The sequence below is a fragment of the Rana temporaria genome, chromosome 3 (assembly GCF_905171775.1).
Source record: "Rana temporaria chromosome 3, aRanTem1.1, whole genome shotgun sequence".
Lineage (NCBI taxonomy): Eukaryota > Metazoa > Chordata > Amphibia > Anura > Ranidae > Rana > Rana temporaria.
In genome coordinates, this window is record NC_053491.1 from 260,812,320 (window position 1) to 260,829,495 (window position 17,176).

Genomic DNA, 17,176 nt, shown 5'->3' on the forward strand with positions numbered 1-17,176 from the left:
AGAAGGATTATGTACAGGAAAAGCTACTGCGTGTGGAACTAGCTTACTGGACAGACGCGGAAGACCATAGTTGGGATGGCGCCGGCGAGCAGCAAACAGGAGCTTTTCAAATAGAAGGATTTATGACAGTAAGAAATATTTTTATAGCTATACTAGAATATTGTTTAAATCCAGTATCATTAGGAGAGTACTACCGCTTTAACAACTGATGACTCATCAGCTGTCAGTGGGTTCCCTACTGTAAGCTGAATGTAAACAAAAAATTGCCGGCAATGAAATATGCAGAAAAAAAACAGCATGGGGCCCCTCCAATCAATACCAGTCCCTTATATGGGCATGCTGCCCGGCAGGCCAGGAAAATGGGGGAACGAGCAAACGCCCCCCCAAACCATACCAGGCCATATGTCCTTAACATAGGGAGGGGTACTTTGAGAAGGGGAGGCGCTGCCTCCCCCAAAGCTTCTTGCCTCCATGTTGATGGGGACAAGGGCCTCTTCCTCACAACCCTTGCCAGTAGTTGTGGGGGTCTGTGGGCAGGGGGCTTATCGGAATCTGGAAACTCCCTTTAACAAGGAGGCCCCCAGATCCTGGCCCCCCATGTGAATGAGTATGGGGTACATAGTACCACTATTCATAAAAAAAAGCATAAAAACGTATAAAAAAATACAACACGAAAAACGTATTCACATGGGGGGCAGGACCTGGGTGTCCTCTTATTAAATGGGCCTTCCAGGCTTTGAAAAGCAACCCCCCGCACCCCTGCAACCACCGCCCAGGGTTGTGGGGAAGAGACACTTGTCCCCCATTATTGTCCGCAGAGCCTGCCCCTGCCCTAAAGCACCCCTCCCATTTTGAGGGCATGTGGTCTGGTATAGTTCAGGCCTTACGTTCGCTCACCCCCCTCATTCCAGGACTACTGGGCTGCATGCTTGGATAACGGTCTGGTATGGATTTTGGGGGGACTCTGTGCTGTTTTTTAAACTTTGGGGTGGAGTTTCCCTTAAAATCTATACCAGACCCAAAGGACCTGGTATGAATTGGGGGGGGGCATTATGTTTTTTTTCTGCATTTTTGATTCCCAGCAATCTATTGTTTACGTTTCAGCTGTCAGTGGAGAAGCCTGCTGACAGCTGATGAGTCATCAGTTGTTAAGTACGCAGTGGCTGGCTTCCCAGCCTTCTCCTTAATAACCAGCTATTCTTCATTTAGAATTTGAATTGGTCGATAATTTTTCAACTGATACAGAATTTAAATCCTTCTGAAAATCTGTAATTCGTTAGAAAATTAATAAACAAAATTAAATAAAACCACACTAATACTGAAACAAATCGATATGAAATTAGTAACATAACAAATCTATCAGAACCAATATAATTTTTCAGTTCTGCACATGTCTAATACGTTGTCAGGAAATTAGATGTGTAATTTATGTCCCTAGAACGCCTGAAGGTGCTACTTGGATATTCTGTATGTGGCCAGGCTGTGGAAAAGTCTCACACATGTGGTATCTCCATACTCAGGAGGAGTAGCAGAATGTATTTTGGGGTGTAATTCTTGGTATGTACATGCTACTGTATGTGTTAGAAATATCCTATAAATTGACAACTTTGTGTAAAAAAATAAATAATGTTTTTATTTTATTTCCACATATTCCAAAAACTTGTGGAAAAAAATGCCATGTTCAAAAGACTAATTTTCCCTTTTAGAATATATGTTAGGGTGTTTTCTTTCCAAAACGGGGTCATTTTGTGGGTAATTCCACTGTCCTGGTGCTCTAGGGCATTCAAAAATGTGATAGGTAGTCAGGAAATCAGATGTATAATTTATGTCCCTAGAACGCCTGGAAGTGTTACTTGGATGTTGGGCCTCTGTATGTGGCCAGGCTGTGAAAGTCTCACACATGTAGTATCCCCATACTCAGGACGAGTAGCAAAATGTGTTTTGGGGTGTAATTGCAAATATGCCTATGCCGTGTGTGATAAATACCTTGTTAATGCCAATTATATAAATATTACAACAATTTATTCATTTTCCCAAGTATTATGGGAAAAAATTACAACTTCAAAAAACTCACCATGCTTCTTACTAAATTATTATTGTTATTATTATAATACAATATTTATCTAGCACCACCAGTTTGATCTTGGACTGTCTACTTTCCAAAAATGTGTAATTTGGGGGGGGGGGGGGATATTTGTACTGTCCTGACATTTCAGGGTCTCAAAAAATTAGATAGACAGTCAGTACATCAGCATTGATCAATTTTCAATGATACATAACATAGCTTGTAGATTATAGAACTTTCACACGGACTAAATAATATACACTAATTTGGGTTATTTTTACCAAATATATGTAGTAGTAAATTTTTTGGCCCAAATTCATGAAGGAAAATCACTTTTTTGCAAAATTTTATAATAGAAACGAACAAAAATAGATTTTTTTAAAATCTTTTTTTCTTTATATCGCAAAAAATTTAACACAGTCGTGATTAATTACCACCCAAAAAAAAGGTCTATTTGTGTGAAAAAAACAATGGGCCAGATTCACAAAGCACTTACGCCGGCGTATCTAGAGATGCACGGCGTAATTGTAAATATGCGCCGTGCGTATCTATGCGCCGTATCCTCAAAACGAGATACGCCTGAAAACCATATTTTTTCGAACGACGTAAAACGATTACACCGGCGCATCTTGGGGCGCAAAAATACGCTAGACGCACCATTGTTTTGCTAGTCAAATATGCAAATGAGGGAGATACGGCGATCCACAAAAGTACGTTTGTGCGGCGCAGGCTACGCCCTGTGCGCATCAGCTGAATGTCCGGTCTAAAGTTACCCCTGGCTTAACTTTGCACCAGACGTGTGCAGGTCAGCTAAAGCAACACTGTTAGGGACGAGCTGAGCACACACACTTGCAGGACAACAATCTGTATGCCAACATGCCAGGGGCATCCATACTCATAGCTATACTAGTGACTTTAGAGGCGCGCAGAAGGCACCTTTGCACGTTAAACACACACATTAATCATAGCACAAGTAGAATACATGCATGCACGCCACTCTGGTCCCTAGCACACACACCCCACATCCTCATCGAATTGGATTAGACCAAAGTACACCGCACGGTACTAGGGTGCAGCAACGCCACGCCAAGGCTCCAATTATGTCACTGTACATTCATACACCTTTCACATGGACCTGGGATCACTTCTCCCTGGTCCTGGGGATCCCTTCTCCACCAAAACTGATGGTGACACCCCTTTTCCGGCAGGAATGTCACCCCCACATTCATACATCATTCACAAACATAAAACAAATCATAATCACAGTAAAAACAAAAAAATAATAATAAAACACTGAAAACAAAAGTACACCACAAATCAACGTCGGCGTGACCCACGCCTGGGCCGGCCACGGCCCCGGCCCCTCAGGGGAGGCTCATGGGGGGGAATCAGGGGAAGGAGGAGCCTCCCCTGGTGTCTGCCCACCTGCCCTCCAAGGCCACGGCTATCCTGTTGAGGCCAACATTCAGGGCTGCCGTATTGGCCTGGACAGCCTGGGTCAGGGCATGCACCTCCTGACCCACGCCTGCTGTGGCAGTCTGCAGGTCGTTAAAGCAGTTTATGAATGCCAAGGAGTTGCAGCTCACGTCATTCACTGAGTCCTTTATGGAGGCCAGGCTGTCCTCCATCTGGGCCAAAGTCTGGGTGACCTGACCCAGATGGCGGGTCTGAAGGGCCTGGTCCCTCCTAAGATTGGCCGGCAGAAAGTCTGACACCCCCCTGGTCTTCCGGGTGGCCTTCCTGCCTGCAGATGAGGCTTGTGGCCTGGGAGAAGGGGAGCCCCCTGGGGGGGGGGAGCCCTGTTGAGGGAGGAGTGGGAGGGGCTACCCCTGATGGAGGCCTGACTGCTGCCAGCCACAGGGGAGCCTCATCCAAAAGGCGAAGTATCTCATTGGCAATGGTGACCTCCTCCTCCTCAACCTCCTCCCCCTCATGAGGTGAGTTGTGGCCACTCCCCTCCCCTGAGGACTCCTGCCTTTCCTGGGGGTCTTCAGCAGCCTGATGTCCGGGGGATGGTGCAGACTGGCCAGACGGCCCAGCACCCTCCTGGCCTTCTGTGGATGACACAAAACATACACAGGTTGGAGGATCCACACACTTGTCACATATTCCCTCCCCCCCCCCCACACATGCTACTCACCAGATAGAAAAAAAAACAAAAAAACGTACCTGTCCTCACGGCCTCATCGGAGTCAAAGCCAGGCAGGCCCACCACTTGCTGGCTGTGGAAGCACCGGGCCACTGCACGCTCCTCATTAGTCAGCCTGATGGTGCAAGGTGGTCTCCCTCCAGTGCCCCTGGAATGTGCTGTAAGCTTGGCCAGCTTCTCACAGACCACACGCCTCAGATCATTGATCTTTTTGGAGATCCCACTGACGGTCCTCCTCTCCCCCCCCCCAACGCATTGATGTCATCAGCAATATCCTGCAGGATCTGCTTCTTCCTGGCCGGGGTGGTGTCCCGGCTCTCAGGGCCATGCAAAAAACGCCCATTTAGGGTGATGGCCCTGGCAAGGATCTCCTTCTCACGGACAGAGAAGTTTAGCTTCCTCTTCTTTGGTGCCATATCACCACCAAACACTCAGCACAAACAGACACAAAACAGACAGCACACACAGACACAAAAACAGACAGCAAAAACCAGACACCAAAATCAGACAGCACAAACAGACAGCTAATACAGACACCAAAAAACACACAGAAAAAACAGACACAAAAAACACACAGAAAAAACAAACAGCTAATACAATCTCCTATAAAACTTTCCTCTAACACTCCTACACAAACCAACACACAGCCACAGACAACAGAACAAAAGCACCTTGCTTCAGGAAGGGAAACACATGGATGTACTTTTGCAATGGAAGGGCGTTTGTCTGGCCTTATTTATACACAGGGCGTATCTCACTAAGTACGCCGGGCCTAGTTCCTATCTCACTGATTGCGCCGGGCCGAGTTCTGAGCATGCGCAGTGAGGTGCAGAATCATGCGCACATGCGCAGTCCGGCCGGTCCTTCATTTGCATGGGGTCACGGCTCATTTCAATGGAGCACGCCCACTTCCTTCCCACTTTCAATTACCCCGCCTTACGCCTCGGAATTTAAGTTACGCTGGCGCAAATTTGGGCGCAAATGCTCTGTGGATACGGTACTTGCGTCACGAAATTGAGCCGGCGTAACAGAGATGCGCTACGCCGGTCTATATATGCGCCGCTCTACGTGAATCTGGCCCAATGTGTTTGGGTACAATGTAGCATGACTGAGTAATTGTCATTCAAAGTGAGAGCACTGAAAGCTGAAAATTGGTCTCGGCAGGAAGTGGGTAAAAGTGCCCAGTATTAAAGTGGTTAACGTGATCTGCATTTGAAGGTTTTTCAGACAATATGTCGCCTGCTTTAAAACAGAAAAAGAGGAACCACTGCACCACGAATGCATGCATTACACATAGTTGTGACGCAGCACCATTTGCTTTAGCTTTCAGCTTTGGAAAAAGTTGTTTTTACAGACACCTGCCTTCACATGCGCATGAATTTTAATGGCATTCCAGTTTTAGTCCATAGGGTTCAATATTGAGTTGGCTCACCCTTTGCAGCTATAACAGCTTCAACTCTTCTGGGAAGGCTGTCCACAAGGTTTAGGAGTGTGTCTATAGTAATGTTTGACCAATATTCATTTGTAAGGTCAGGCACTGATGTGGATGTGAAGGCCTGGTTCACAGTCTCTGTTCTAATTCATCCCAAAGGTGTTCTATTGGGTTGAGGTCAGGACTCTGTGCAGACCAGTCAAGTTCCTCCACCTCAAATTTGCTCATCCATATCTTTATGGACCTTGCTTTGTGCACTTGTCCAAATCATTTGATGAAGGTGGGATTATGGCGTGGGGTTGTTTTTCAGGGGTTGAACTTGGCCCAGTAAAGGGAACTCTTAAGGCGTCAGCGTACCAAGATATTTTGGACAATTTAATGCTCCCCACCAGTGCACAAAGCAAGGTCCATAAAGACATGGATGAGCAAGTCTGGGGAGGAAGAACTTGACTGGCCTGCACAGAGTCCTGACCTCAACTTGATAGAACACCTTTGGGATGAATTAGAGTGGAGACTGCGAGCCAGGCCTTCTCGTCCACATCAGTGTCTGATGTCACAAATGAGCTTATGGAAGAATGGTCAAACATTTCCATTGACACACTCCTAACCCTTGTGTACAGCCTTCCCTGAAGAGTTTAAGCTATTTAGCTACAAGGGGTGGGCCAATACTTTTGCTAATATATGCCAACAGCTATTATTCTTTCTCGTCTGCACAAATTTTATGGCTGAATGGTAAGCATGAAATGATTGTATGCACAAGCCTCAGCCTGCAGCTCTCTTTACACTGCGTTTATGCTGAAACTAAAAGGCCAGATCTTACAATGTCAGACTCTGGATCTGCAGCGTGACAGACCAGCAAGCACAGAACATAGGTTAGACCTGCTGACAGCACTGCCCCACCCCCTTCTTTAATCCTGTCTGCCTTGCGTCAAGATAGGACCCCTCCCTGAGCCTTTGTATCTCCAGCCCTATGAGCATCTCAGCTGTTGTGCCACAGGTAGGTTATCTGTATTGCTATGGTTAATAATACATAAGCTATGCAGTTAAGGAAATTGTTTCTATAGGGCGGGGCTCTTTTCTAAACGGAAGTAAGTGCTGTGATGATGTATATCTTCCACGCTGTCTGTGCTAAAACCATTTACACAGAACGATAGATGTTTAATTTTAGGCTAGGTCTATATGATGCTTTGAATACAATTCTTAAAGCAAACTGTATGCTGCTTGGTGTTTTTTATTGGTCTGTGATGAAGACTACTCTGCCTTGCTGTTAATCTACATTTAATTATATTTATCAGTAGAATCAAAAATTTTAAGTAAATATCGCTCCTAGCAACCAGTTGAGCTTTGCTTAAAATTATTGTACCAAAGTGATTAATTATTGCTGTGAAGAAAAAGTGCTTTCTCTGATCCCTAGATGTAAACAAGTATTTAAAGGGGTTGTAAAGGTTTGTTTTTTATTTTCTAAATTGGTTCCTTTAAGCTAGTGCATTGTTGGTTCACATACCTTTTCCTGCGATTTCCCTTCTAAATATTTTTTTTTCTTTGTCTGAATTTCTCACTTCCTGTTCCTCCTCAGTAAGCTGTTCTGGCTGACTAACCCCCAGCCAGATGACGGGGGAAAGGTAAGTGAACCAACAATGCACTAGCTTAAAGGAACCTATTTAGAAAATAAAAAATGAACCTTTACAAACCCTTTGCCCGGGGATGGGGGGAAAGTTCCTCTGCAAGAGAGGATTTTTGCTTTCCCTGGAGATAGGCTTCCTACAGTGCCTTGAAAAAGTATTCATACCCCTTGAAATTGTCCACATTTTGTCATGTTACAACCAAAAAACGTAAATGTATTTTATTAGGATTTTATGTGATAGACCAAAACAAGGTGGCACATACTGGGGCAGATCCACAAAGATCTCCCCCGGCGCCGTAAGTCACGGCGGCGTAGTGTATCTCTGGCGACGTAACGGCGCGTAATTCAAATTGGCGATTAGGGGGCGTGTTTCATTTAAATGAAGCGCGTCCCCGCGCCGAATGAACTGCGCATGCGCCGTCCCTAAATTTCCCGCCGTGCATTGCGCTAAATGATGTCGCAAGGACGTCATTTTTTTTAACATAGACGTGAATTACGTCCATCCCGATTCACGACTTACGCGAAAAATAAAAAAATTCAAAATAAACGCGGGAACGACTGCCATACTTAACATGGCAAGTCTAACTATACGCAATGAAATACCAGCTTTAACTATACGCCGGAAAAAGCCGACGTAAGAGAATGCGACGGCCGCGCGTACGTTCGTGGATCATCAGAAATAGCTCATTTGCATACCCGATGCGGAAAACTACGTGAACGCCACCCAGCGAATGCCGAAGTATTGCATCTAAGATTCGAAGGCGTACGAAGCCGGCAATACCCAGTATACGGCAGTAGTAGTAGTAAACTGTCTTTCTAAAACCATTCTGAAATGGCACACCTCGGAGGGGAAGGAGGGGGACGAGCGCCCCACGGAAATCACCGCGCCGTCATCTCCTCTCGGCTGTCACGTCACACACGCACAGTCCCGCCTCCGCCACCAGCATTGGACCAGAGTTCTGTCTGTCACAGGAGATAGTCCAATGCCGATTGGCGGAGGCGGGACTGTGTGTGACGTGACAGCCGAGTGGAGATGACGGCTCGGTGATCGGGCGGGCGCTCGTCCCCCTCCTTCCTTCCCCTCCGAGGTATGCCATTTCAGAATGGTTTTAGAAAGACAGTTTACTACTACTACCGTATACTGGGTATTGCCTGTGAGGTGACTAGGTGACTACTTGTGAACTAAAGGAAGGACACCCTTCCTGCAATGCACGAATCTTCTGGATTTGTTTATCTGTAGCAAAAGCCAACGAATGCAAAGCTAATGCGGGGCATTCTCATTAAAAAAGCGCAGAATGCTCTGCCTTAAGAGGAGTATGAAAGCATCCTGTATTAAACATTGTTTGTAAAAAAAATGATGAAAATAATATAAAAGCACAGTTTATTAATGTGTAAATGTTAAAAAAAGTTAGTTCACCACAAAAAGTAACTGCACCCCCTTAGGAATTCAGCAAAAAAAAAAACTTATTAATGCATTTTTTATATGCTACAGGAGCTGCTCTCTGAGTTGCTTGCTGTACATTGCTGCTTATCTTATTTTTAATTGTAACTGCATTTACTATTTGGACAAAAAAAAAGTTTTTCCAGAAAATTCCCTCTTAAAATTGGGGTGTGCGTTATACGCCGATAATAATGGTAATTGTGAAGTGGAAGGAAAATGATAAATGGTTTTCAATTTTCTTTACAAATTAATATTTGAAAAGTGTGGCGTGCATTTGTATTCAGTATTCAGTCAATACTTTGTAGAACCATCTTTCACTGCAATTACAGCTGCAAGTCTTTTTGGGGATGTCTCGACCAGCTTTGCACATCTAGAGGGTGAAATTTCTGCCCATTCTTCTTTGCAAAATAGCTCAAGTTCTGTCAGATTGGATGGAGAGTGTCTGTAAACAGCAATTTTCAAGTCTTGCCACAGATTCTCAATTGGATTTAGGTCTGGACTTCGACTGGGCCATTCTAACACATGAATATGTTTTGAACTAAACCATTCCATTGTAGCTCTGGCTGTATATTTTTGGTCGTTGTCCAGTCTCAAGTCTTTTACAGGAGCTAACAGATTTTCTTCTAAGATTTCCCTGTATTTGGCTCTATCCATCTTCCCATCAACTCTGACCAGCTTCCCTGTCCCTGTTGAAGAAAACCATCTCCACAACATGATGCCGTCAGCACCATGTTTTATGGTGATGTGAAGTGTTAGTTTTCCACCACACATAGCATTTTGCTTTTAGGCCAAAAAGTTCAATTTTGGTCTCATCTGACCATAGCACCTTCTTCCACATGTTTGTTCTGTCCCACCAAATAGTTTCTCCCACCTTGCAACAGGACGTCGTATGGCTTTCTATCAGCTTTCTTCTTGCCACTCTTCCATAAAGGGCAGATTTGTGGAGCGCACAACTAATAGTTGTCCAGTGGACAGATTCTTCCACCTGATCTGTGGATCTCTGCAGCTTCTCCAGAGTTACCATGTTGGCTGCTTCTCTGATGCTCTCCTTGCCCGGCCTGTCAGTTTAGGTGGACAGCCATGTCTTGGTAGGTTTGCAGTTGTGCCATACTCTTTCCATTTCCGGATGATGGATTGAACATTGCTCCATGAGATGTTCAAAGCTTGGGATATTTTTTTATAACCTAACACCGCTTTAAACTTCTCCACAACTTTATCCATGACCTATATGGTGTGTTCCCTGGCCTCCATGGTGCTGTTTGTTCACTACGTTTCTCTAACAAACCTCTGAGGCCTTGTACACACGAGAGGATTTATCCGCGGAAACGGTCCGGAGGACCGTTTCCGCGGATAAATCCTCTGGCGGATTTTGATCTGATGGTTGTACTAACCATCAGATCAAAATCCGCGCGGAATTCCCTCCGCGGTGACGTGTCGCGCCGTCGCCCCGATGATGACGCGGCGACGTGCGCGACGCTGAAATATAAGGACTTCCACGCATGCGTCGAATCATTACGACGCATGCGAGGGAGGGAATCGGACGGATTGATCCGGTGAGTCTGTACAGACCACCGGATCAATCCGCTGGACTGGATTCCAGCGGATAGATTTCTTAGCATGCTAAGAAATTTTTATCCGCTGGAAATCCATCGGCCCGAAAAATATCCGCGGATAAATATCCGCTGGGTCGTACACACCAGCGGATCTATCCGCTGAAACCGATCCGCGGATAAATTCCAGCGGATAGATCCTCTCGTGTGTACGGGGCCTGAGGGCTTCACAGAACAGCTGTATTTATACTGGGATAAAATTACACACAGGTGGACTCTATTTACTAAATAGGTGATTTCTAAAGACAATTTATGCCACCAGATTTTACTTGGGGGTATAGGAGGGGGCTGAATACAACTGCACGCCACACATTTCACATTTTTATTTGTAAAAAAATATAGAAAACCATTTATTTTACTTTCACTTCACAATTATGTGCCACTTTGTGTTGATCTATCACATAAAATCCCAATAAAATACAATTACGTTTTTGGTTGTAACATGACATGAATACTTTTTCAAGGCACTGTATATATGTAGAAGGAAAACAGTAAAGCTGCTTTCACACTGAGGCGCTTTACAGATGCTATAGCGCTAAAAATAGTGCATGTAAAGCCCTCTTTTCTCACTCCAGTGTGAAAGCCCGAGTGCTTTCACACTGGAGCGGACAGTAAAAAAAGTCCTGCAAGCCGCATCTTTGCAGCACTGCCTAAAGCGCCCCTGCCTATTGAAATTAATGGGCATCGTTGCCGAACCGCCGGCAAACCACCACTGTAACAATGCTTTGCAGGCGATTTTAACAGATCAGCACCCTTGTAGTTAAAGTCAAACTACCGGGCAAAAATGTTTTTTCCCATGCAGTGGGGCTTTTTTTTTATTTTTTAGGGCTAGGCACAAAGTGTATACTGACCTAATCCGCCAATCCTCCAGAAAACCGCATCCCCCCCACTGTCCAGCAGTAGACTGTTCCTATCTATGGAGTGTGCTGTTAGCATGCAGATGTTAGGAACAGTCTATTTTCAAGATCGCCCAAGCACAGGGGTGCCGGCCTCATCTTGTGCGGGGAGGAAAGGTGGTTTAAGTACGTACATCTCCACTGTCCTCTACCGTAGAATAAAACAAGCAGTTAACCTGTGCAGTGTGGGCACAGCCCACATCCACAGGAAAAAATGCCTGGAGTTCAGCTTTAACTGACAGTTCCTTCAGCTCAGTAACTGTCTGCTTGTACGCAGATACAAAAAGAGAGCTATCAGCAGTGTGCAGAAGCTTGACATTCCATGTGTGTTCCGCTGATCTACTGCTCTGCAGTAGAAAAAAGACAGTAAAGCCCCGTACACGCGATCAGACTTTTGTCCAACCAAACTCACATCGGAATTCCGACGGAATTCCATCGGAGTAAAAGAGAACATGTTCTCTATGTAAACTCAGACGGAATTCCTCTGAAAAAAGTCCGATGGGACATAAACACGGTCGGAATTTCAGATGGAAAAAGTCCATCTGACTTTTTCCATCCGAAATTCTGATCGTGTGTACGGGGCTTAAGTCAGTTGTTTTTCAACAGAACAAGTGATCAGATGGTAAAATCCGTCTTCAATAGATGACCAAAGGGATGTCCACAGAAGTTATAGAATGCGAAGAGAACTTACATTTTAGCCTGATCTAGGCTAGTTATACCTGGGAGGATTGGGTAAAGATCATCTTATGTCAGCCCACATAAAGTAGAACTTAAACTAAATAAAAAAACGAAATAAAAAAACTAAATACCCCATTAAAAGGAAAACACATTTTATCTGCAATACTCATGATTCCCATATAACCTGCAAGAGCAAGATTTCTATTTTTGTCATCTAGAAACCTAAATATTTCTTTTAATTCTATTATATTGAAGATTAAGGCACACAAGATATTTTTTCTTAGTTGTGGTTTGTGTTGAAAAGGTATATTTTTGTGGCTGAAAAGTTAAAACCACAATAACAAAAATCCCATTATAACTCTAAAGCCGTAATGTTTGTTTTCTTTTCCATTTGGGCCAAAAATAAATCCCAGCTATAAGGATGTGTATTAATATATCAAGCCTTGAAATACAACAAGGTATTACAGCAGGTGTATTTTGGGATTTATCACAAAAGTTACAAAAGAAGCTTATCACATATATTTTTTCTCTTTTATAAGTAATTTTGCCACTCTTTTTGAATGCATCCCAACACCTCTTGTCAGAGGACTGCAACAAAAGTTGTGTTTCAGAGCACCACATGCCTGGATGTGAACTATCTGCGCATTGTGGTGCACTGCCTTGACTAAAATGCTGCAGGTGCGATAAACAACCTAGGAATACATAAATACACACCTGAATTTCTAGCACGTTTGCATGGCAATGCATGCCTTTAGGCAGACTCAAAGTCTTTTCTTTTTAATGTATTTCCAAGTGATCTACTATATATTAATGTGTTATATATTCACGTAGTACCCATTAAATGCAGTCAAAGTTTTTTTGGGTTTGTGTAGAATTTTTTGATCACTCCTGCAATCACTTTAAAAAGCCAATCCTCCCTGTAACATTTACATTTGTTGGGCAAGCAACCAAGCAAGGGTGTTGTAAATATTGTGGTGGATGGTGGGTATGGAGACATCGCTATGACAATGCAAAGGGATAGAAAGAGCCAAATCTGAGTCTACTTGCTGAGGTCTTAGCTCTTCTTGGGGTTTCCCTTCTTGGTTGGATCTACCTAGCTGTCTGTAGCAGGTTTGAGGACACTGGGATTTTCAAAGACAGTCAAGCCATGGACAATGCCATAATGGACTCTCACCTCACAGAGTGTTAGAAATTCTGTATATAGCCCCATAGAACAATAAGTGCACAGTCCACATGGGCTTTGCTGCTGCTTAACTGCTAACAGGAAACAGGAACTTTATTATCAGAAAAAAATGTAACCATAGATGCAGCTAAAAACTTATAAACACTGCCATCTACTGGCTGAAGAATATATCTGTAGTTTTACAAAAATACATAAACAATGTATTCCAACACAGAGGTATGCCTGGGCAGCGACACTACTTTAGTTAGTTAGGGGAAAGATGTTGTTCCTATTGAACTGTTATGCCACACTTCTTCAGAAAAGTTATATTAACTTTTATGAGCCTGGTGATGTATCTAAACTAAGTACAAGTTCAAGGCACAAAGCAACCAACTTTTAGGTGTGGTAGCTGGTTAAGGTGACAGGTCCTTCAGTAGCAAGGGGGTTTGTGTCTTGCTCCCTCCCTAGCAGTCAGTATCCAATAGTAACAGGATTCAAACCCACGTTACAGAGATCTATGGCCTGGTCATGAGGTACAGGAAGTGAAGGAGTGCACTCATGAGGTCCGCGGGACCCCATTCTGGTACTGCGAGTGAAGAAACAGAGGTAGACTGCAATGGTGGAGTGGGTGCAGGCTCACCTTGTCCCTCCTTATGAAACCTACAAGTTACAGTGTGTAGTGGGACAGCACTTTCCAGGGGAACCCTTATTATTCTACACAATGAAAACTCTAAAGCCCTGTACACACGGTCGGTCCAAACCGATGAAAATGGACTGAAGGGCCTTTTCATTGGTGCAAACCGATCATGTTTCGGCCCCATCGGTCAGTTATCCTTCGTTCAAAAAATTTAGAACTTGCTTTAAAATTGAACCGATGGATGCCTAACCAATAGGTCAAAACCGATGGTTAGTATGCAAAAGCATTGGTTAAAATCAAGTCGACGCATGCTTGGAAGCATTGAACTTCATTTTTCTCTGCACGTCGTTGTGTTTTACGTCACCGCGTTGGACTCGATCGTTTTTTTAACTGATGGTGTGTAGGCACATCAGACCATCAGTCAGCTTCATCGGTTAACCGATGACAACGGTCCTTCGGACCGTTCTCATCGAATGGACCGACCGTGTGTACGCGGCCTAAGTTGGAGAACTGCCTTAATGATATATTTTTCAGATTATCACAGTCTTTACCTGGTACCGAGCATTTTTTTCCAATGGACCAAAAAAAACTGCACACAGTCGCTAATTTCCAGCACCGGGGGGAAATTTACTCACACGGCCACGTAATCATTGTTTGCCTCCCTCCAATATCCACCATGCCTTCCAGTGAGACACAAACACTACCATAGGACAGCTGGACACCTGTTCCCCCAACTTCCTCCTGGTACTCTCCAGTGAGCTTCTTTCGACCCAAATGAACTCCAGGGCTAAACATTTGTGAATAGGACCCCCAGCTAAAGTTTTAAATGGTACCCCCAATTGTCTTCTAGATGACACCTTCAGGAGCACCTGCACAGGGGTCTTATACAGCAGAATTGGACCCAGGACCTCTACACCTCCTGCCCTAGTAGACTGTTTATGGGCTCTTCCACCATTATCTGGGCACACCTCCCCAAGGAATGGCTGGGGTCTCACAAATATTTAGGCTGCTTACCCTGTTCTGTGTTCTAGAATCCTGTAGAATACAGGGACAGTAATTAGAACTGCAACCTGTGAGACACCAAGCAAGCCTAACAATCAATCCCTGTTCCACTGATTAGAGGAGTTAACTAAATTTACCAAACCGCATACACTACTCTAGGAGAGTGCTACATGAAAATCACAAATGGTGGAGAGAGCAAGATGAAACTGGTTTCTGGTCTGGTGCTGGAGAGGGAGCTGTGAAAAAGCTGGTTAGAGCGTGCCGGCAATCTGTACACAAGAGTAGCACAACCACACAGAATGCAGTTCCCCCTGCTCCCAGTTACACTCACAAACAAGGCAACCCCCTGACCTCCTCAGCAACCTTGTCCCCTCTTCTCAGGCACAATTTAGCCCCTTTTGTTCCCTCATACACATGGCAGAACTCTGACCGTCCACACACAATGCCCCTCTGCCCCCTATCCACATGCAATTCAACTCCACTGTCCCTTTCCTTACACAAAATACAGTCCCCTGTCCCCTCTCCTAACACACAATGAAGCCCCCCATGCCCCCTCTCCTCACTGACAATACTGTCTCCCTGGCTTCCACCTTACCAACAATGTAGCCCCCTTCTACTGCCTCGCAATAACTTAGACTGTTGTGGCCTCGGGTCCACTTGACCACATGTAAAGCAGAAGCAGGAAGTCCTAGTTGAGGGTTTTTGTTTCTGCTAGTGAGGAATGCATGACTATGGGCAGGTAAAGCAACATGCCACAAATGTTTAATGTTGGAGTTGGGCAGAACTAGAGGTTTTATGGTAAGGCTGGTCCTATGGTCCAAGGTGTTCCACAGGGAGCAGTGATATTTGCAGGAACGGCATAGTCATGGGCGTCCGCAGAACTTTTTTCAGGGGGGCACATTTTTTCAATGTGAAACGTGTAAATATATGTTAAAGGTGTAAAAATATCAACAAACAAAAAATTGAGAATAAGTTATTAGGAGTTATTTAAAAAGGCTGATTAGAGTAAGTTAAGGGTTAGTAAGGGGTTAAAAAAAGAAACATTTGTTAAAAAATAAATAAAAAAATTATTCGAAAATTTGCTTTAAACTGACTTCATCTGAAATTTGTGTCAGGTCACCTGTGGCCAGGTGACAAGTACACCCCGTTGGGTTCAGGGATGCACCACAGGGTAGTGAACCATATAGCCGACTGCTGCAATCAGAGAGGAAGCGTGAACCCAAGATTCCCCAGCTTTGTGTTCACTAGAGCCTTTAGTGGTGAGGATGGTCTTCGCTGCAGCTGGATCCAGGTCGCGACCCCTGGGATCCCCTAGGTCACGCTCCGCAGGGAGAGAGGGGAAGCAGCAACCAGGACAAGCGATAGTGATGGGCAAGCCGAGGTCAGGGCAACAGGCAGACAAGGGTAACCCGAGGGACAGGCAAAAGGTCAGGGTCACAGGCAAACAGGAGAAGTCAGGGACGAGCCAAAAATGGTACACAGGAAGGTAAACGTAGCACTCTGCAGACAGGAACTTCAGCTAACAACAAGGTTGAACAGAGCAAAGCTGACCTGCAGTGCAACAGTTAATATAGACTTCCTGAGATGGCCTGGGGTGGGGCCATACACGAAGGTAGAGGTGATAAAAAGGCAGCCTGAGTGGCCTATTTAAGCCAGCCCCTTCCTCCTTGCTAATTGCTGGTTCGTTGTCAGCTTTACCTGAAGTACCTTTGAAGATTACCTGTATTCTGACCTGTTTTGACCCGGATTTGGACTTGACGACTCTTTGCCTTCTCCTGCGCTTTGACCTCCTGGCTTGTTTACTGGACCCGCTTCCGTCTCCATTCCTTTGATCCCTGGCTTCCCGTTTTGGACTCTCTACCTTCTGGAACCCCTGACCATTTGGCTTGTTTCCTGGACTTCCTGCTTGACCTGATCAGGCTCTCAAACCCGTGGACTCTGACTTGCACCGGCATCTTCACCTCATCTGCTACAGCTCCCTTGGTGTCTCCGAATCATAGCTTCAGTGACTTCCAGCTAATCATCTTCCGCTGCCGGCAGCCGGTGCCTCTTTGTGCCCCTCCTCGCTGTCTGCATCCCCAGAGGGTGAGGTGCACAGAGTCGCAAAGGTAGCCACCCTCGGCATCTCGGTCTCGGTGAGTACTTACCTTAACGGTCCTGACAGTAGCACACATGGAGGGCAGGCTTGCTGCCACTGAGCTACACCTTTTGGCCTAAATGTTTAACACCCACCCGAATCTTCGGAGGGTCTGAATGGGAATACCACATCCACTAGGTCGGAGACAGAAGCTGTTCTCAGAAGAAAGTCGTCCAAGTAGCCAATGAGGCAAAGCCTCGCTGTCCCAACAAAGTTAGGATAAATGCGAGCTCCTAGCTGAAAACCAATGGTGCTGACGCCAGATCAAAAGGGAGGGCCACAGGCTGACAGAGACCCTCTCTCCTCACGAAGCACAGAAAAAAACACTGTGACATGGGCAAAA

The 17,176-nt window shown here is 45.0% G+C and overlaps 1 protein-coding gene across 1 annotated transcript in view; it reads left to right on the forward strand.

The window, feature by feature from the left end:
* The first annotated feature begins 6,494 nt into the window (after window positions 1–6,494).
* FGF1 (fibroblast growth factor 1) overlaps window positions 6,495–17,176 on the forward strand; it is a 165,718-nt gene continuing 155,036 nt past the window's right edge. The window contains exon 1 of the mRNA XM_040344607.1: window positions 6,495–6,643. The gene's annotated coding sequence lies outside the window, so the exon portion shown is untranslated. The remainder of the gene's footprint in view (window positions 6,644–17,176) is intronic.